This window comes from Scyliorhinus torazame, chromosome 19 (genome assembly GCF_047496885.1).
Source record: "Scyliorhinus torazame isolate Kashiwa2021f chromosome 19, sScyTor2.1, whole genome shotgun sequence".
In the NCBI taxonomy this organism is placed as follows: domain Eukaryota; kingdom Metazoa; phylum Chordata; class Chondrichthyes; order Carcharhiniformes; family Scyliorhinidae; genus Scyliorhinus; species Scyliorhinus torazame.
In genome coordinates, this window is record NC_092725.1 from 122992628 (window position 1) to 123015162 (window position 22535).

At 47.9% G+C, this 22535-nt stretch overlaps 1 protein-coding gene across 1 annotated transcript in view; it reads right to left on the reverse strand.

The window, feature by feature from the left end:
- The window catches only part of LOC140396480 (protein O-mannosyl-transferase TMTC2-like), a 271210-nt gene that overhangs the window by 22917 nt on the left and 225758 nt on the right, over positions 1 to 22535 (reverse strand). The window lies entirely within an intron of this gene.

Below are 22535 nucleotides of genomic sequence, written 5' to 3' on the forward strand. Positions count from 1 at the left end.
CGGAATAGTGCCCCCTCTTTGGCCGGCTCGAGCGCCCGGACACCACCCCACAGTGCCCCCAGCCCCAGACAGAGTCCCCCCTGCCCACGGATTGGCCCTCCCCCGACTGTTGGATGAGTCCGCAGCCGCCAAGCCGAATTCCCGATGGATGCGACCACATGCGAGCGGTAACTCGGCCGGTCGGGGACAGAGCATCGGGGGTGGGCCTCAAGCAACATCCTGAGGTCGTCGATTCGGCACGCGGAGTACTCTCTGAGTACCCCGCTTTGGAGGGGGTGGAGCATCGCGAAAGTGGCGCCGCCTCCGATTTGGTCGTAAACGGGGATTCTGTGGCCGATCGCCGCATGCGATTTCGGCGTCGGCGATCAGAGAATCCCTCCCATCAACTCTCCCCATAGATGCTAGGAGACCTGCTGAGCATTTCCAGTATTTTATATATTACTTTCAGCATCCGCAGTATTTTTCTTTTGTATCAGGAGTGGGAAGTCTGGTTGATCTTCCCCAGCTTGTCTTGTGACTAGCCGTGGCACACCTATCATCAGTCTGACCAAGATTGATCAATTCAGCACACCAGGAAACCTTCCTGGCCTACATAGCTTCCACTGGAAAACACCTTAATGAAAAAGTTCACTGATTGATTGGAAATATTATCTATTATTTATAGATTATTTTGTACTTTTATTTACAATTTTGTTTGTATTCATGTGTGACTCACTGCAGTGTTTCCTACTTCGCGTCTTCATTTAATGTTTGCAAATTTATGGTAAAGGTACAAGCGCCCAAGCATGCAGATACAGCAAGCAGTTTGGAAGGCAAATGGCGAATGGTTGGTCTTCATTGCAAGTGCACTGGAGTACACGGGCAAAGGTGTCTTGCTGCAACTGTACAGGGACTTGGTGAGGCCACACCTAAAGTATTGTGTGCAGTTTTGCCCTTTAACTGAGGGTCTCACTCAGCCATTTCAGAGGGCAGTTAAGAATTAACCACATTACTGTGGATCTGGAGTCACGTGTAAATCAGACCAGGTAAGGACAGGAGATTTCCTTCCCTAAAGGACATTAGCGAGCCAGATGAGTTTTTATGCCAATCAACAATGGTTGCTTGGTCATGATTACAATTTTAATTCCAGATTTGAGCTGAACTCACGCAATCTGCCATGTTGGCATTCGAACCAGGGCAGCACGGTGGCGCGGTAGTTAGCATTGCTGCCTCACAGCGCCGATGTCCCAGGTTCGATCCTGGCTCTGGGTCACTATCCGTGTGGAGTTTGCACATTCTCCCCGTGTTTGCGTGGGTTTCGCCCCCACAACCCAAAGATGTGCAGGCTAGGTGGATTGGCCGTGCTAAATTGTCCCTTAATTGGAAAAAAATAATTGGATATTCTAAATTTATAAATAACCAGGGAGCGCAACACAAGAACTAAGAGTCATTTATGGCACAGATTACACAACCCATCGAGGTTTATGTTGGCTCCCACCAGAGCAATCCAATCAGTCCTGCTCTCCTACTCGATCCCCATGGCCATGTAAGTTTATTTCCTTCAAGTGCCACCTAATTTCCTTTTGAAATCATTGATTGTTTCCACCCTCGTGGACAGTAAGTTCCAGGTTATTACCACTCGCTGCGTTAAATCGTTCCTCCTTATGTTCCCCCTGCATCTCTTGTTCAAAATCATAAATCTGTGTCCCCTGGTCCTTTACAATTAGTTAATAAGTTAGAGGAGCTTTGCTTTGCCTACCTTATCTAAACCTGCTATACTCTTATGCTCCTCAATCAAATCTCCCCTCAACTTCCTTTGCTCCAAGGAAGCAAAACCCTTCCACTTTCCGGAACAATTCTGATAAATCTCCTTTGCCTCCTCTGGGCGACCTACACATCTTTCCTGAAACGTGGTGAACAGAATTGGACACAGTGCTCTAATTGGAGCCGGATCAGAGCTTTATACAAGTTCAGTATAACTTCCCTGCCTTTGTACTTAATGTGCACGATCAACGGAAATGAAACAGAGTCCCGCGTCAGGCACGTTTAGCCGGGTTTTTCCCAGCACTCGCAACCCCGAGAAAGGCTCCACTATTTAATGGGGCACAGATTTATTTCAGGGCCTCAGCGGGTAACGCCCCATCAAGACTGCAAGTAATCTCATCCCCTGCACTGAGGAGCTCTGCTCGCCAGCGCAAGAAGAGCTTGGGCGTAATTTTAAAATGTGCCCCGATCTCGAGACCCCTAATGAGACCCGGAACCCCACCAACTAGACTCTGGGGTGGTCCCGGCAGATTGGAAATGAGCAAACGTGACACCACTGTTTAAAAAAGGAGGTAGGCAGAAAGCGGGTAATTATAGGCCAGTGAACTTAACTTTGGGAGTAGGGAAGATGCTGGAATCTATCATCAAGGAAGAAATAGCGAGGCATCTGGATGGAAATTGTCCCATTGGGCAGGCGCAGCATAGGTTCATAAAGGGCAGGTCGTGCCTAACTAATTTAGTGGAATTTTTTGAGGACATTACCAGTGCAGTAGATAACGGGGAGCCAATGGATGTGGTATATCTGGATTTCCAGAAAGCCTTTGACAAGGTGCCACACAAAAGGTTGCTGCATAAGATAAAGATGAATGGCATTAAGGGGAAAGTAGTAGCATGGATAGAGGATTGGTTAATTAATAGAAAGCAAAGAGTGGGGATTAATGGGTGTTTCTCTGGTTGGCAATTAGTAGCTAGTGGTGTCCCTCAGGGATCAGTGTTGGGCCCACAACTGTTCACAATTTACATAGATGATTTGGAGTTGGGGACCAAGGGCAATGTGTCCAAATTTGCAGACAACACTAAGATAAGTGGTAAAGCAAAAAGTGCAGAGGATACTGGGAGTCTGCAAAGGGATTTGGATAGGCTAAGTGAATGGGCTAGGGTCTGGCAGATGGAATACAATGTTGACAAATGTGAGGTTATCCATTTTGGTAGGAATAACAGCAAAAGGGATTATTATTTAAATGATAAAATATTAAAACATGCTGCTGTGCAGAGAGACCTGGGTGTGCTAGTGCATGAGTCGCAAAAAGTTGGTTTACAGGTGCAACAGGTGATTAAGAAGGCAAATGGAATTTTGTCCTTCATTGCTAGAGGGATGCAGTTTAAGACTAGGGAGGTTATGCTGCAATTGTATAAGGTGTTAGTGAGGCCACACCTGGAGTATTGTGTTCAGTTTTGGTCTCGTTACCTGAGAAAGGATGTACTGGCACTCGAGGGTGTGCAGAGGAGATTCACTAGGTTAATCCCAGAGCTGAAGGGGTTGGATTACGAGGAGAGGTTGAGTAGACTGGGACTGTACTCGTTGGAATTTAGAAGGACGAGGGGGGATCTTATAGAAACATATAAGATTATGAAGGGAATAGATAGGATAGATGCGGGCAGGTTCCACTGGCGGGTGAAAGCAGAACTAGGGGGCATAGCCTCAAAATAAGGGGAAGTAGAGTTAGGACTGAGTTTAGGAGGAACTTCTTCACCAAAAGGGTTGTGAATCTATGGAATTCCTTGCCCAGTGAAGCTGTAGCGGCTCCTTCATTAAATGTTTTTAAGATAAAGATAGATAGTTTTTTGAAGAATAAAGGGATTAAGGGTTATGGTGTTCCGGCCGGAAAGTGGAGCTGAGTCCACAAAAGATCAGCCATGAGCTCATTGAATGGTGGAGCAGGCTCGAGGGGCCAGATGGCCTACTCCTGCTCCTAGTTCTTATGTTCTTATGTTAACTCACCTAGAAGGGGGTCATCGAGCCCCACACCCCACCTAATAAGACAGGACACCCCTGGGTCCGATCCACAGCGTGGACAAAATGCCACCTGGGTGCCACCCAGGCACTGCAAGGGTGCCCAGGTGACACTGCCAGCGTGCCAGGCCGGCAATGCCCAGATGGCATTTTGCCCACACCGGCATCTCACTAGGCATGCGAGCTGGATAAATCTCACAAGAGGCCTCTCGTGAGATTTTCCGGCTATGTCACACCCCGAGTCAGGTGTGGCGCACCCATTAGGCCGTGCCCCATTTCGCTCTTTATGAAGCCCAAGATCTCATAAACTTTGTTAAAACACTTTCTCAGTATGACATGCATCTTGAAGGATCGATGCACATGCACCCCGAGTCCCTCTGCTCCTGCACACTCTTTAAAGATTCATAGACGTTTACAGCACGAAGGAGACATTTGGCCCATCTGACTGCACTAATCCCATTTTCCAGCACTTGGCACATAGCCCTGGAGGTTACAACAGCAGAAATGGATTTCTAAATACTTCTTCAATGTTACTAGAGTTTCTGACTCAATCACCATTTAGGAAATGAGTTCCAGACTCCCACGCCCTGGGTGAGAATGTTTCTCCTCAACTCCTCTCTTAAACTTCTACCTCTTACCTTAAGCCTATACGACCTGGTTATTGACCCCCTGCACTGATGGAAAAAGTGCCTTCCTATCCACCCTATCTGTGCCCCTCATAATCTTTAACACCTCGATCAAACCCCTCCTCAACATTCACTGCTCCAAGGAAAACAGCCCCAGATTATAGTCATTGCTCAGACCCCCCAGCCCAGGCAGCAACCTGGTGAATCTCCTCTCCGCACTCCCGGTACAATCACATCCTTTTTATTGGTGATGAACGGAGCAGCGCGCAGCACTCCAGTTGCGGTCTAGCCAGTGTTTTATGCAGTTCCCGCATGACTTCCCTGCTCTTGTATTCTATGCCTCAGCTAATAAAGGCAAATATTCCACATGCCTTCGTAACCATCTTATCTACCTGCCTTCCCCCTTCAGGAATCTGTGGATATGCAGAGTCCCTCTGATCTTCAGTACTTTCCAGTGTCTTAGAATTGTGCCATTAAATCTATATTGCCTCCCTCTGTCTCTCCTGTCTAAACACACCATCCCATATCTCTCTGTGCTACATCCATCTGCCATTTGTTTGCCCGTTCTACCAGCTGTTGCAGACATTTTGTGTCATCATCACTCTTCCAAGTTGGTTATTGTCAGCATTTTTTGAAATTTTACTCCATATTCCAAGATCAACTAATTGACATACAACAAAGAGACAGTGATCCTATCACTCACCCTTGGGGAACACCACTGTCTACCACCCTCCAATCTGAAAAACGGCCATCAACCACAATTTGCTGCTCTCTGTCCTTCAGCCAATGTTTTATCCAATTGCACACTGCCTCTCCTATTCCATTAGCCCAATTTAGTTAACCAGCCTTTTATGTAGTATATTGTCAAATGATTTCTTTAAATCTATATGGCCAATATCCACCCCATTTCCTTCATCAACCATCTCTGTTACTTCATGAAAAATTCCAGTTAGATGAGTCAGGCGCAATCTATCTGTTACAAATCCATGCTGGCAGTCTTTAATTAACTCAAACTGTTCCAAGTTCCTATAGATTTTTTACTGAGTATAGATTCCAAAATATCCACCACTACTGACGTTAGACTAACCGGCATGTCGTTGCAAGGACTGTCCATGCACCCTTTCTTGAATAAAATATCACATTTGCCATTCTCCAATTCTCTGGCAACTCTCCCATAGGAAATACTGGAAAGATTAAGGCAACTCCTTCCACTATCTCCACCTCAACTGCCTTCGCAAACTGGGATGCAAGCCATCCGGACCAGGTGACTTATCTACTGTAAGCATATCCAGCTTTTCCAGTACCTTCTCCCTTTCAATTTTCATGCTATCTATTGCCTGTAGTATCTCTGCATCTGTCCATATTTTGTCAGATTCTTCTTCTCTAGTAAACACCAATACAAATCTCAATCTATTTGACCTGGTTTGCACTTGGAAAACACCCGTGACATGCATCATGCGCCCTCCTTTTTTTTCATCATAATCCCTATCCAAAAGCCTTGTTTTTGGCTCCCTTTTTCCCCTGTTGGAATGTCTTCTTCTTCGGAGATCACTCACTAATGATTATGATTGTCCACCTAAGAAATTCCGTGTTACTGGTCATTTGTTCTGTGGGTTCTAGCATGGCTGATGAGCCTAATCCTAGAACCGCATCTTCGACCGCACACCTGGCAGGTGTTTCTGGGAGGTGGGATTGACCCTTAGACTCTGGATCACTGGTATTCCTTTCTCAGGCTCCTTTTCCGGACCTCCTTTTGCCGTCGGGTGTCCTCAAAAAATTGTGTCCTTTCAATCAGAAGGATCCTCTAAGTAGGTCTCTTCTGAGCATGGGTCTCCCAGGCATTGGCGTCTATGTTGTGAGCTTTCGGGATATCTTTGAAACACTTCTTTTATCCTCTTCTTGTTTGGAAGCCTTCCTTGAGCAGGGTAAAGAAGATTTGCTTTGGCAGTCGGGGCTTTGTCATCCTAGGCACAAGGCCAACCCAGCGGAGTTGGCTTTGGATGAACATGCCCTCGATGCTGGTGCTCTTGGCTCCTTCAAGGAAACTGATGCTAGTATGCCTGTCCTCCTAACTGATGCAGAGAATCCTTACCCAGCCTGTACCTAGCCTATGTCCGAAGCACCTCTTCCTTAAATATCACAGATTGGTCCTTTCAGTCTCTGGTTTTATTTCACACTGATTAGATCCTTTCTCACTGCATTGAAATTAGCCCTCCTCCAATTAGATTTTTCCTTGTTCTTCTCTATTACTAATTTAAATCTCATGATAGAATGATCACTCTTACCCAAACGTTCCCCCACAGACATTTTGTCACTTGACCTACCTCATTTTTCAACACCAGATCGAGCAATGCCTCCGATTAATACAGCTGAAACCACACCGTTAAAGGAAGTCCTCCTAAGCACAGTTCAGAAATTTCTCCCCTCTTTACCCTTTGCTCTAACATTATCCCAATTGATATTTGCATATTCAAAGATTCCTGGAATCACCATTTTATAGTTATGACATATCTCTGTGATTTCCCGCTCGGTTTCTTCCTCTCTCGAACACTAGCTGGAGGCCTTTGAAACCCCCCAAAAGATTAGATTGGATTGGATTTATTTATTGTCACGTGTACCGAAAATACATAATAGGGCAACACAACATATACAATGTAACTACATAAGCACTGGCATCGGATGAAGCATACAGGGTGTAGTGTTAATGAAGTCAGTCCATAAGAGGGCCATATGAGAGACATTAACTCTTTTGCTTCTCAGCTCCAACTAAATGGACTCTGTCCTTGACCTCTCAAAGAAATCCTCTCTTTCTAACATTGCGATTTCTTCCGTAATCATTACTCCCACCTCCCTTTTTTCCTTCTCTATTTTTTCAGAATAATTTATTATCCCTGTATATTAATAGCCAGTCCTCACCATTGTAAGCCCGTATTTCTGTTATTGCGACAAAATCATATTCCCACGCTGTTATTTATGCTTGCCGCTGACCAAACCGATTCACCACAATTGCAATCCTGTCTTGAGGACTATTTTTTAAAAATTAGAGCTGTGAAGTTTCCGGATGACTAGCTTGAGGTTTTTTGACATGATGAAGGGTTTTGAGTGCTTGGCTCAATGGTAACGATAGGACTCCGCTTTAACATAATCACAAAACAAATTTATTTGCACAGCAGGCATTTTAAAACATGAAATCCTCTGCCGCAAACAATCACTGAAGCAGAGCTCATGAATTATTTGAAAAGGGAATTGGACAGTTGTTTGAAAAAAAAGCAATAGAAAAGGATGTGCGGAAATCAAGGGTTGAATTTTCTAAGTCCAACAACAACGGAAAGCTTGGTGGGTGGGCATGAGGCCAATAATCAATTTGCCGGGACTTCAAAGGTGGGTCGAGCTTCCTGACGAACAATGTCGGGAAGTCCTTTTGCATGCATTAGCATGTCATGCATGCTCATCAAAAGGCCAGCTCATCAGAATTAAGGTCCCCCTCCAAATTAATTTCCCGCCAGTCAGAAATTAGAACATTCACATTTACGACTGTATATAAGTGCCGTACACCTGGCCGGCTTGACTTCTTCCAAGCTTTTTAAGTGAGTAAACCATTGCTTTGGCCTTCTTGGGGACCGCTCACAAATGCCAGCCGCTTGATTGAGATTGGTTGCTGGTGGGCCCCACTGCGCGAAGGCTGGACATGGGAGGCAGGATAAGCGAGGGCGTGCAGGAGGCTTTCCAGGGAAGGAAGACGTACTGCCTGGGATAGGGAGGGAGTCAGTAAGGGAATGCAAGCGTGCAATGTTGTGAGATGGAGCGAAGGGCCTTGCTCGTTGGGTCTACGGTACTTTGGTTGGGTGAGGGAGGGAGTTTCTGAGAAGGGACGGTGAAAGATGGTCCTCGGCATTGGAGGGAACAGTCACAGTCAGAGGAAGGACTGAAAAGGGGTGGGATTGCAGGACCAGGGTAATAGTCAGGTAGCAAAGGTTTCTTGGGGGCGGGTCACGATAACGGACAAAACAGGTGGGAGGGGTCAGGGTAAGGGGAGGCATGGAGATGGTAATGGGTGTCGATTCAGAGGGGAGAGAAGGCATATGGAGGATGGCAGTTAAAGGTGTAAAGAGGTTCAAAGGTGACAGAGAGGGTATATTAGGTGGGTCATCAGTGGTGGGGGAAGGGGACAGCATGGTGGCACAGTGGTTAGCACTGCTGCCTCACGGAGCCGAGGTTCGATCCCGGCTCTGGGTCACTGTCCGTGTGGAGATTGCACATTCTCCCCGTGTTTGCGTGAGTTTCACCCCCACAACGCAAAGATGTGCAGGCCACGTGGATTGGCAACGAAAAGAAGAAAAAAGATCAGTGATGGGGGAAAGTTGGTAGATGACAGGGGAGGGTCAAAGGTGGTGGAGCGTGTCCGGAAATTCATGCACACCATTCTTCGAGGATTGTCCTCACAATACAGTTCCTCTGTACATGTAACTTCTCAAAGTGGGAGGAAGGTTTTTTTGGGTGGGTAGAGTTCAAGATGAACACAATTGGCTGACTAAAGGGGCAGCCGAATGATCACGAGACACTTGTGTGAAAACCGTGCTCTGTTATGTTCTCCCATCTATAGTGAAGCGAACACAGCAGCAGTTTTGTTTCCTGGTTCATAGGTCACAGAACATTGGCAGCCAGATCTGAAGCTGCTGTTCATTCTGCGCAATTTGCCATCTGCTTCTGTCAGAGGCAGGGATGAAGGGAACGAGGGAGGTGGATGCTTCCAAGGGGCATACTAGCAGCAAGCTCCCGACTACAAACTTCCATGGGTGAATGGTCATGGCTGACAAGGGCTCATATAGTACGTCTTTCAATGCTGCCTAGGACATGGTCTCTCTTGAGTCTCGCGAGTAATGTCTGTGGGAGGGTTCTTGTACATGACTGTCATCGCTCCAGTCAAAGCGAAATATATCCATGCACAGTCACAAATGGACAGGTGGAACACGCATCCCTGGTCCTCCAGGCTGTCCTTCATCTGGAAGGGGTGGGGTGAGGCTGCCATGTCTAGAGGGAGGCCAGGCTAAGCCCTGGTTTGGTGACTGAGATGGAGGCAAAACTGCAACTATGCTCATTAGATTGATTTCTGCAATTCATTCAGAGACTGAGACCTAGATGATGGAGGTTCCAGGCAACTTTGACTTTCAACTGGCTCTTATCTAGATGAAGAGGAGGAGTGTCCATCACAGGTTGGCACAGGGCCTGAGCAGCATGAGTCAGCAGGGTCTCAAGAAGGAAAGAATGCTGGTGACCAGAGGCCAGCACAATGTGGGCATTGGTCAAATCACAGGTATGTTGCAGACGATGCAGCTATTTACAGAGGAGCAAACCACAATGCCTGAGGTGCCTTAAAGATGTCTTGGATGTGGTTGCTCACAGCTGCTGGCTTCTCAGCCAGGACTTGAAGAAAATCCCATGTGGTGGCATTAAAGGTCACCATCACTGTAAACGTCTTTGCCAATGGTTCCTTCCAGGACAGCACTGGTGACTTGGATGGTAACTTGTACGACACATAAGTGCATCTGGGAGGAGACTCATGTTCAGTTTTTCCAATTCCGCCTGGATCCCATGAGCCAGCCTGCATGAGCATTTGGATTTGCAGCAATCACAGGTTTCCTGATTGCAAGGGGCTATTGACTGCACACATGTGGCCTCGAGAACTCCCTTGCAACAGTCAGTCACATTCATCAAATTCAACATTCACATTCTATAGGAAAAACCTCCACTCTTTGAACAGGTAGTTGATACCTGATCACAGAAGACAAATCTTGCATGTTTGTGTTCGGTCCCCAGGGACCTCTCACAATGCCGACATACTGAACCAGTCCTAGGTGCCACATGTTTCTGAAGGACCTGAGTGATTGGAGGGATGGCTCCTTGGGAACAAAGGATGCCCCCAGAAGACCTGGCTAATGAGGCCGGTTCGTCGTTTACGGAGTGCTGCTGAGGAGAGATTCAATGATACACATGCCTTCACAACATTCACATTTGAGCAGACAGTGGACCACCTAAAAGAGGAATTTCACATGTTTGGACCACTAAGATGGAGCTCTCCAATAATCACCACAGAATGTCCTGAATCATCGTTGTCTGCTGCACCCTGCAAAGACTACAAAGTGAGGGATGTCTTGGATGAGCGATTCATGGAGGACTGAGATGGTTTTTCCGAAAAGCATTTCCAGGAGGCATTTAATAATGTGCCACATCAAAGGTTCTTGTTGGAAATGAAGCTCATGCTATAGGAGGTAACATATTGGGATGGAGAGAAGATTGGCTGGCCAACAGGAAACAGAGAGTAGACATAATGGGTCTTTTTGTGATTGGCAGCACGTAATGAGTGGTGAGCCACAGGGATCAATGCTGGGACCTCAACTCTTTACAATTTATATAAATGACTTGGATGAGGAGATTGAAGGGATGGTTACCAAATTTGCTGATGACACAAAGATAGGTAGGAAAGTAAGATAAGCAGAGGACAAAAGGAGGTTACAAAAAGATGTAGATAGGTTAGATGACTGGGCAAAGATCTGGCAAAATGTGAAATTGTCCATTTTGGTGGGAGAATAAAAAATAAATACATTAGCGAAACGGTGAGAGATTGCAGGGCTCTGCGGTGCAGAAGGATCTGGGTGTCAGAGTGCATGAATCACAAAACGCTGGTATACAGGTGCAGCAAGTAATTGGAAAAGCAAATAGAATGTTATCATTTATTGTGAGGGGAATGGATTACAAAAATAGGGAGGTTATGCTTCAGTTGTACAGGACATTGATGAGACCTCATCTGGAGTACTGTGTACAGTATTGGTAATCTTATTTAAGAAAGGATGTGACTGTGTTGGAATCAGTTCAGAGTGGTTTACCAGACTAATACCTGGAATAGTAGGTTGTCATATGAGGAAAGGTTGGGCTTGTATCCACTGGAGTTTAGAGGAATAAAAGAGGTGACTTGATTGAAACATATAAGATCCTGAGGGGTCCTGACAGGGTGGATGTGGAAAGAATAGTTCCTCTTGTGGGAGAATCTAGAACTCGGGGTCACTATAAAGGGGTCGCCCATTTAAAACAGAGATGGGGTGAAATTCTTTCACTCGGAGTGTCGTCAGTCTTTGGAACTCTCTTGCTGAAAAGGTGGTGGAAGCAGAGTCTTTGAATATTGTTATGGTAGATGTGGATAGATTCTTGGTGAGCAAGAGGGTAATAGGTTATCCGGAGTAGGTGGGATGCAGATTTGAGGTTACTATCTGGTCAGTCATGATATTAAATGCTGGGGCATGCTCGAGGGGTTTCATAGATTATCATAGAATATACAGTGCAGAAGGAGGCCATTCGGCCCATCGAGTCTGCACCGGCTCTTGGAAAGAGCACCCTACCCAAGGTCGACACCTCCACCCTATCCCCATAACCCAGTAACCCCACCCAATACTAAGGGCAATTTTGGACACTAAGGGCAATTTATCACGGCCAATCAACCTAACCTGCACATCTTTGGTCTGTGGAAGGAAACCGGGGCACCCGGAGGAAACCCACGCACACACGGGGAGGATGTGCAGACTCCGCACAGACAGTGACCCAAGCCGGAATCGAACCTGGGACCCTGGAGCTGTGAAGCAATTGTGCTATCCACAATGCTACCGTGCTGCCCCTTGAATGGCCTATTCCTTGTTCACATGTTCATATGTTCCAATAATGAGGACGATGAACTAGGGTGATGACTGGAGCCAAGATGTCTTGGACATATATGCAGAGGCCATTGCTGGGGTACAACGTGACAGCCAGGCCTGTGACCATTTGATGGCTTACAGATTCCAGGCAAAGTAAGCTGCTGAAACATTTCCTTTACTATTTGGTTTTCTATCCTCTGCCAGCTGGTAGGCCCCAGCTTAATTTTGGCAACAGACATTATACTTTGCTTACATGTACCTTGATTTATGTAGCTGAATGAAATCGTACTACTTAACATCTGCCCTGTAGTGGTTTGATCCTTTGCATGTACCAAACTCTGTTGATTTACAGAGCCCTGCCGCTAAATGCATGCATTAAAAGCTGAAAAGCACTCTGTTCTCCAGCGGCCTCAGACACCGGTAAGTATGTTCTCCAGCGACCTCAGACACCGGTAAGTAGAACTGAGATGTTCTCCCATGTCCTCACAAAGCCTGTATGCATGGCAACTTGGAAACAATATCAAATCCTACTTTGACAGGAATGCACTCATGTCATCATCACACTTGCTGTCAATGGAGGGGCAGACCTTGCAAAGAATTCTTTCGTACAGAACCAGATATCTGGGTCCACAGGGAGGAGAAACATAAGGACACCATTTGGCCTCTCAAGATCGCTAATCCGCGTAGATTGATCCCCGATCGCCACTCGCCCATTGTAAGCCCATATCTCTTGACATCGTTATCCTGCTGAAGAGTTTTGAGGTTTCTTTGTAGCAACTCAGCACTTTAGGTTGCTGAGTATCAAACACTGCGGACCATCCAATTGCAGAGACTCCTGCAAGTCTCAAACCAAAATGGCCTTAATATTAGTGCGAAGCTGTGCTAACCCCAGCCAAGGTAAAATTCTTCCCTGCACAGAATCATAGAATTTACAGTGCAGAAGGAGGCCATTCGGCCCATCGAGTCTATACTGGCCCTTGGAACGAGCACCCTACCAAAGCCCACACCCCCACCTATTCCCGTAAACCAGTAACCCCACCCAACCCAACCCAACCTTTTTGAACACTATGGGGCAATTTAGCATGGCCAATCCACCTAACCTGCACATCTTTGGACTGTAGGAGGAAACCGGGGCACCCGGAGGAAACCCACGCAGACACGGGGAGAACGTGCAGACTCCACACAGATGGTGACCCAAGCCGGGAATCGAACCTGGGACCCTGGAGCTGTGAAGCAATTATACTAACCACTGTGCTACCGTGTCCCACTATGGACCCTACAGAGAGCCCTCACAGAGCTGTTGATGCTTCACATGGATTGCCTCACAGTTCACAGCACAGTCCAGCCCACAGACCCATTTGATTATCTCTCCCACTTCACAAATAAAACCCAAGTTCTTCAATGAGGTCGGGTGCACTTTGTTTGCAAATCCGTCATGTGAGGTTGACTTCAACCCTTGATCAGGAGATGAACAGGCCACACAAATCACCATATGAGGCCTCACAAAGGCATCAGTCAAAAGAACACAGCTCTCTAATCCTACATTCAATCCCTCTTGCAGTCGAGGTCAACTTTCCGATTGCCTCCGTACTTTCACTCTACACCTGCATAGTAGCACAAAATGACAAATCACCCAGGATGGCCAATAACGATTGGATGTGCCACCAAAGCTTTCTCCAAACATGTAAAGAAGCCTCTGGTTTTCTTCCGTTAAGAAAATACTGTACACTCTTCAAACCCTGAAACAGCGTTCCTTGCCACGTAGCCTGCTCAACTCCCACTGAGTACTCCTTGGAATGACCTCACTGAACACTCTGCTCAGGTATTATTTTCAGGGTCAGAAACTAAGAGGTCTAAAAATTGATAAATCTCCAGGCCCAGATGAGCTACATCCTAGAGTTCTAAAGGAGATAGCTGAAGAAATAGTGGAGGCGTTAGTTATGATCTTTCAAAAGTCACTGGAGTCAGGGAAAGTCCCAGAGGATTGGAAAATCGCTGTTGTAACCCCCCTGTTCAAGAAGGGAACAAGGAAAAAGATGGAAAATTATAGGCCAATTAGCCTAACCTCGGTTGTTGGCAAGATTCTAGAATCCATTGTTAAGGATGAGATTTCTAAATTCTTGGAAGTGCAGGGTCGGATTAGGACAAGTCAGCATGGATTTAGTAAGGGGAGGTCGTGCCAGACAAACCTGTTAGAGTTCTTTGAAGAGATAACAAATAGGTTCGACCAAGGAGAGCCAATGGATGTTATCTATCTTGACTTCCAAAAGGCCTTTGATAAGGTGCCTCATGGGAGACTGCTGAGTAAAATAAGGGCCCATGGTATTCGAGGCAAGGTACTAACATGGATTGATGATTGGCTGTCAGGCAGAAGGCAGAGAGTTGGGATAAAAGGTTCTTTTTCGGAATGGCAACCGGTGACGAGTGGTGTCCCGCAGGGTTGAGTGTTGGAGCCACAGCTGTTCTCTTTATATATTAACGATCTAGATGATGGGACTGGGGGAATTCTGGCTAAGTTTGCCGATGATACAAAGATAGGTGGAGGGGCAGGTAGTATGGAGGAGGTGGGGAGGCTGCAGAAAGATTTAGACAGTTTAGGAGAGTGGTCCAAGAAATGGCTGATGAAATTCAACGTGGGCAAGTGCGAGGTCTTGCACTTTGGAAAAAAGAATAGAGGCATGGACTATTTTCTAAACGGTGACAAAATTCATAATGCTGAAGTGCAAAGGGACTTGGGAGTCCTAGTCCAGGATTCTCGAAAGGTAAACTTGCAGGTTGAGTCCGTAATTAAGAAAGCAAATGCAATGTTGTCATTTATCTCAAGAGGCTTGGAATATAAAAGCAGGGATGTTCTTCTGAAGCTTTATAAAGCATTAGTTAGGCCCCATTTAGAATACTGTGAGCAATTTTGGGCCCCACACCTCAGGAAGGACATACTGGCACTGGAGCGGGTCCAGCGGAGATTCACACGGATGATCTCAGGAATGGTAGGCATAACAGACGATGAACGTCTGAGGATCCTGGGATTATATTCATTGGAGTTTAGGAGGTTGAGGGGAGATCTAATAGAAACTTACAAGATAATGAATGGCTTAGATAGGGTGGATGTAGGGAAGATGTTTCCATTAGCAGGGAAGACTAGGACCCGGGGGCACAGCCTTAGAATAAAAGGGAGTCACTTTAGAACAGAGATGAGGAGAAATTTCTTCAGCCAGAGAGTGGTGGGTCTGTGGAATTCATTGCCACAGAGGGCGGTGGAGGCCGGGACGTTGAGTGTCTTTAAGACAGAAGTTGATAAATTCTTGATTTCTCGAGGAATTAAGGGCTATGGAGAGAGAGCGGGTAAATGGAGTTGAAATCAGCCATGATTGAATGGTGGAGTGGACTCGATGGGCCGAATGGCCTGACTTCCACTCCTATGTCTTATGGCCTAATGGTCCTTTGGTGAGCTGCAAGTAATGGCTTGCATGATATGTGCCCAGGCCGCACATTCGCAAATGATGGTCAATGCTCAATCATGAACATTTGGAATCATTGACTGGCATTATATTGATAATGTGAGGAAACTAAATCCACAGGAGTTTATCATCAGACCACACCTTCAGGTGCCCAGGTCACTAAAGCAACGAGCAGCAAGATGGAATCCAGGACTTTTCCAAACAGTGCAAGTGAACATGTGTTTATAAGTACCCAAAAGTTAATACAATGGTTGTACACCTGTGCACATTTAAAACCTATTTATCTTGCATTTTCTGTTACTACAATCTCATTGCAGCCCTGACATCCCGAAGTGCAGGCAGCATATTGACTGCTATGTCCTGTTGACTATGATGACTTTGGTGGTTGTTCTCTGGTGGCCCAAAGCCTAGAGAGCCCTGGCTTGCTCAGGGCCTCTTGCTCATTTGCAAGTGTACCCCCCTCAACATGACCTACTATAAGCAATGGGGGTCACTGGCAGAGGGGAGGTGGAGTGGCAGGAACCCTGGGGAGTGCCTTGGGTTATAGCCTTGAGGGTTCATAGCAGGTGCAAGTCATCCCCCTTTGAGACCCAATGGAATCTCCCTGACTCCTTATGGAGAACAGGCACCTGGAGGGAGGCTGATGTGCCCTCCCCACCTCTTGCTTAGCCACTTCTTCAGTGCACCCATGGCTAGACAGATGGAGTGCAGGTCTGAATACATTCTGCACGACCTGGGTCTCCAAGGCAGCTGCCACCCTTTCCATGGAGGCAGTCAAATGCTCACATGCCAGAGCTTCAACAACAGCCTTAATGTAGGTGGACTCCTCCAGTCTTCAGTCCAGTCTATGCATGGCCTCTGAAATCTGATGCTCCCCTGCCTTTCTCTGCATTTCCACCATGTCACCTGTCATCTGAAAACTGCAGATTGGAGGCTTCCGCACTGGCTTGCAGGTGGAGTCCTATCTCGCCTTCGACACAGGCATTATTCTGCTCCTCACCAAAGAGCTTTCCAGCCTCCTCAAAATGGGTAACAATTCTGATGTCAGGCAGGCAATACGGTCTTGGCCCATTCCTTCCAGTTGTGCATGTTTTTGTCCAGCAGTAATTCTGACTGTCATCCCAATGGGGATGTGCAGTTTAGGATCATGTATGTCCGAGTTCCTGATCACTCCCCAGTGAGTGATTAACAAGCAGGATGTGCTGCAACTGATAGAAGATTGACAGCATAAAGTGACTGGCACACATTCAGTGAACATGTCCCAACCATTGCAGAGGGCTGCAACTCAAACTCCTGTCTGACATCCCTGTGCGCTCGTATACTCAGACTGCCCGACAGGAAAATAGGAACATCGGACCAGGAGTAGGCAATTCAGATGTCCCCATGAGTGTTGTTTTGTAGTGTGTAGACTATATCACTTAATTTGGCAAAACACATCAGATTATTCTGCGCGGCAGGGCTGTTCTCCTGTCGATCTAATGGGTGAAAGCGTCCACTATGACCTCTGTCCAAGCCGCCATGGTCAGATAGGAGGGCTTCCTGCTGTCATCCATGGGAAACAGCACCTCCACCAGCCTTTCCTTGATGGGCTAATGGAGAGTCTCCACAGAGGTTTCACTGAACTGTTGGGCCACACGTTATATTCTCTGTGACATTCTGGTTTCGGCAGAATCTGGAATGATAGCCAGGCTGCTCAGTGAGCTAGACAGCTGGTTAATGATGCGAGAGCAAGGCCAGCAGCCTGGGTTCAATTCATGAAGGCCCCTCAACCTTGCCCCTCGCCTGAGGTGTGGTGACCCTCAGGTCAAATCACCACCAGTCAGCTCACGACCTCAAAGGGGAAAGCGGCCTATGGCCATCTGGGACTATGATGATTTTTTAAAAATGTTACCTTTTTGCTGCAAAATAAGGACCAATGGACTGGATTTTTGCAGTCATTCACCTCTATAAAGGCCATCACCAATTAAAGATGCACATGTGTGAGTCTGCTAGTAGAGGGAGTATTCTGGCATAGAAATGCAAATCACTGAGTTTTTGGAAAGCAATTTATTAATATGACATCTATTAAGCCAGGATAAATATGTGACTTCAAGCCTCCCATTCAGACAGTTTCTACTTTCCTTGGCTTGAACATGCTTCCCTTACCCATGATTCCCCCAACTAGTGCCATTTTACTTTGAAATGGCAGCCAAAACAATGTCGTGCCATATAAATGAAGCTTCAAAGTCAAAATGTACTGTTTTCACTGCAGCTCTAATCTAAACCTTTACGATAGTCACAGTATGATCTCACCTCAGATTTATTTTCAAATACTGACACTTCTAACGCTCATAGCCAATAATTTTCTTTTTATTTCTGCAAATCTCTGTCTTCCTCAACATCAGGAAATATTAGGGGACAATCCTGATCTCAGAAAGAAACGTATTTGCTTCCATGAAGTTGAGAGCATATTCGCAATAAGATTGATGACAGATTCTCCACCTCGAGATCAAGGCAGTTCAGCATGTTTATACATTAGCCCTGTTGTAATATCCCAGAGACTATGAGAAACTGAGCTGACTGTCCCAGTCTCAGTTCAGAATGCAGCACCATTAATGACTGGGCAGCACACGAATTATCTGACCTCAGTGTGATCCTTTCACAAAAATGAGAGGGGGATGGGAACCTATGCAAGGAGTCAGAGGAAGGGGAATCAAGGACAAGAACAAAAGGCAGAAAGGGAAATAAGAAAAGTGACAGCCAGAGAAATCAAGGGCTAGATTCAAACAGGGCCACAGGGAAAAATTGTCAGGCTTTGTGCCTGTGGTAAACCATTGTGTTCTTATATTAAGGGTTGTACGGTAGAACCTGCGCTACAGGTTCACCTGGGCCCCTGCATGCTAGCTCCGCCCAGGAGCCGGGTTATAAATATGCGTGGCCTTCAGCTCGCAGCCATTTCATCAGCTGCTGTGGGAGGCCACACATCTGATACTAATAAAACCTCAGTTTGAATTCAACTTCGTCTCCAGCCAAATTGATCGTGCCTCAATTTATTAGTATCAGATTCAGAAGATGGACCTCCGGATTAAACCAGATCGACTGCAGCTGGATCCACACGCAAGCGACGCCAGAAAGGACTTTCAGCACTGGCTAGCTTGTTTTGAAGCGTATATCAACGCGGTGCCGACCCCTGTTCCAGAGGCTCAGAAGATTTAAATTTTGTACTCCAGACTCAGCTCCAAAGTCTTCCCGCTGATCCAGGATGTGCCCAATTACGCTGATGCTACGACTCGACTCAAAGAAAATTATGAGCAGAAGACGAACATGCTCTTTGCCAGACACGCGCTCGCAACGCGTACTCAACTACCTGGTGAGTCAATCGAGGACTTCTGGAGGGCCCTGATCTCACTAGTTTGGGACTGTGACTGCCAGGACGTTACAGCTAAGGAGCACTCAGATCTCCTTCTGAGGGACGCTTTTGTAACTGGGATTGGGTCCGATATTATCAGGCAGTGGCTCCGAGAAGGGGCCATGCGCGACCTCGCAGAGACTAAAACACTAGCGCTTTCCATGACGGTCGCCCTGCGCAATGTACAGTCCTACGCCCCCAACCGCACGGCCCACTCCTCCTATGCTTCATGGGCCCCACAGGCAGCCGCCCCAGCGGGGGCACTACCCACCCAATACGCCTGCGCTACGCGCCAGCCAGTGATCTCCGGGGGGGCCCGATGCTATTTTTGTGGCCAACAAAGACACCCCCGCCAACGCTGCCCGGCCCGCGCTGCCCTTTGTAAGGCCTGCGGGAAGAAGGGCCACTACGCAGAGGTGTGCCAGGCCTGCTCAGCGGCAGTGGTCGCCCCCACCCCCTCCAGTCACGGACAATGGGTGCCGCTATCCTCCCCTCCTCCCCAGGCCATGGGCGAACAATGGGCGCCGCCATCTTCTTCCCCGCACAACACGTGCGTTTCATGGGCGCCGCCATTTTGTGATCCCCAGGACCTCCGCAAGCCGCCATCTTGTCCACCCTGCAGCACATAGAGACCAACGGCGTTTCAGGACCCCAACTCAGCGGCCGCCTTCCTACCCGATGATCAACCACGATTCGCATCCATGGCAATCGACCAGTCCCAACCACACACTCTGACCAACGCATCCACCAGCGTGAAAGTTAACGGCCATGTGACCTCCTGCCTACTGGACTCCGGGAGCACCGAGAGCTTTGTACATCCAAATACAGTAAGGCGCTGCTCCCTTACAGTACACCCTACCAATCAAAGTATCTCCCTGGCCTCCGGATCCCATCGCGTAACGATCCAGGGATACTGCACGGTCACGCTCACAGTCCAAGGCGTAGAGTTCCACCGTTTTCGCCTCTACGTCCTCCCTAACCTCTGCGCTGCACTTATCCTTGGCCTGGATTTTCAGTGCAACCTCCAGAGCCTGACCCTTAAATTCAGTGGACCCTTACCACCCCTCACTGTGTGCGGCCTCGCGACCCTAAAGGTCGACCCTCCTTCCCTCTTTGCTAATTTAACTCCAGATTGTAAACCCGTCGCCACCAGGAGCAGACGGTACAGCACCCAGGATAAGGCCTTCATCAGGTCTGAGGTCCAGCGGTTGCTTTGGGAGGGAGACATCGAGGCCAGCAACAGCCCCTGGAGAGCTCAAGTGGTAGTGGTTAAGTCTGGGGAGAAAAACTGAATGGTCGTGAACTACAGCCAGACCATCAACAGGTACATGCAGCTCGACGCGTACCCCCTCCCATGCATATCTGACATGGTTAACCAGATTGCACAGTACCGGGTCTTCTCAACGGTGGACCTGAAATCCGCTTACCTCCAGCTCCCCATCCATAAATCGGACCGGCCATACACCGCCTTCGAGGCAGACAGCCGTCCACATCACTTCCTTAGGGTCCCCTTCGGCGTCACCAATGGGATTTCGGTCTTCCAAAGGGAGATGGACCGAATGGTCGACCGGTACGGCTTGCGGGCCACGTTTCCGTACCTAGACAATGTGACCATTTGCGGCCATGATCAGCAGAACCACGACGCCAACCTCGCTAAATGTCTCCGCACCGCCACTCTCCTCAGCCTCACGTATAACAAGGAGAAGTGTGTGTTCCGTACAAACCGCTTAGCCATCCTCGGCTACGTGGTCCAGAACGGAGTTCTGGGGCCCGATCCCGACCGCATTCGCCCCCTCATGGAGCTTCCCCTCCCCCACTGCCCCAAGGCACTCAAACGCGGCTTGGGGTTCTTCTCGTATTACGCTCAGTGGGTCCCAACCTATGCGGACAAGGCCCGCCCACTCATACAGTCCACCCATTTCCCCCTGACGGCCGAGGCCCAACAGGCTTTCGCCCGGATCAGAGCTGATATTGCCAAAGCTGGAATGCACACTGTAGACAAAACACTTCCTTTCCAAGTAGAAAGTGACGCATCGGACGTCACCCTTACCGCCACCCTCAACCAGGCAGGCAGGCCCGTGGCATTTTTTCCTGCACCCTCCAAGCCTCCGAAATTCGGCACCCATCTGTCGAAAAGGAGGCCCAGGCTATCGTTGAGCATGTGCGACATTGGAGGCATTACCTGGCCGGCAGGAGAGTCACTCTCCTCACTGACCAATGGTCAGTTGCCTTCATGTTCAACAACACACAGCGGGGCAAGATCAAAAATTACAAAATCTTGCGGTGGAGAATCGAGCTCTCCACCTATAACTACGAGATTACGTATCGCCCTGGCAAACTCAACGAGCCCCCAGACGCCCTATCCCGAGGTACATGTGCCAGCGCACAGGTAGACCGACTCCGGGCCCTGCACGACAGCCTTTGTCACCCATGGTCACTCGGTTGTACCACTTCATTAAGGCACGAAATTTGCCCTACTCCGTCGAGGAAGTAAGGACAATCACCAAGGACTGCCAGGTCTGTGCGGAGTGCAAACCACACTTCTACCAGCCGGACCGTGCGCACCTGGTGAAGGCCTCCCGCCCCTTTGAACGCCTCAACTTGGATTTCAAAGGCCCCCGCCCTTCCTCCGACCGACACACGTATTTCCTCAGTGATCGGTGAATACTCCCGTTTCCCCTTCGCCATCCCATGCCCCGACATGACGTCTGCCACCATCATTAAAGCTCTTAATTCTATCTTCACTCTGATACTGCCAGGGTTACTGGGTGGCACTGCCAGGGTGCCAGACTGGCAGTGCTAAGGCGCCCAGGTATCAGGTTGGCCCTACCTGCGATTGGTCCATTAAGAGATGGGGTGATGGGGAGCTCGAGGACCACGTAAGAAGTAAGTTGGGTGCAGTGGAGGCGGGGGGGGGGGGGGGGGGGGGGGCGTCCAGAGTCCGCGGTTTGGTGGCTGAGGAGAGGAAAAAGATCTGGGCAGCAGTTTTTAAATGTTGCCCCAATCCACGAGTACTTTTCCTGCACTGGCGAGCTGAGCTGAAATGGTGTAAGTACGGCCTCAATGGGGCGTTTCCTTCCAAGGCCTAAAAACCAGTGAGAAACACCCCGCTAAACACAGCCGAAATGGGACTCTGTTTTTGTCCCGTTAAATCCATAGTTTTGCGAGATCCCTTGGGGATTAATTTTTTTATCAAGATAGAAAGTGACATAGTTGATTCTGAGAGTAGGCTCCTGAATCTTAATAAAGGAAAGTACGATGGTATGAGGCGTCAGTTGACTATGATGGACTGGGAAACATTACTTAAAGGGATGATGGTGGATAGGCAATGGCAAACATTCAAAGAGCACATAGGTGAACTGGAACAATTGTTTATTCCTGTCTAGTGCAAAAATAAAGCGGGAAATGTAGCCAAACCATGGCTTACAAGGGATAGTATTAGATCCAAGGATACAAACCGGCCAGAAAAAAGCAGCAGACATGAGGATTGAAAACAGTTTAGAATTCAGCAAAGGAGGACCAAGGCTTGATTAAGAAGGGGAAAATAAGAGTACAAGAGCAACCTTGCGGGGAACACAAAAACTGTCGGTAAAAGCTTCCATCGGTATGTAAAGAGAAAAA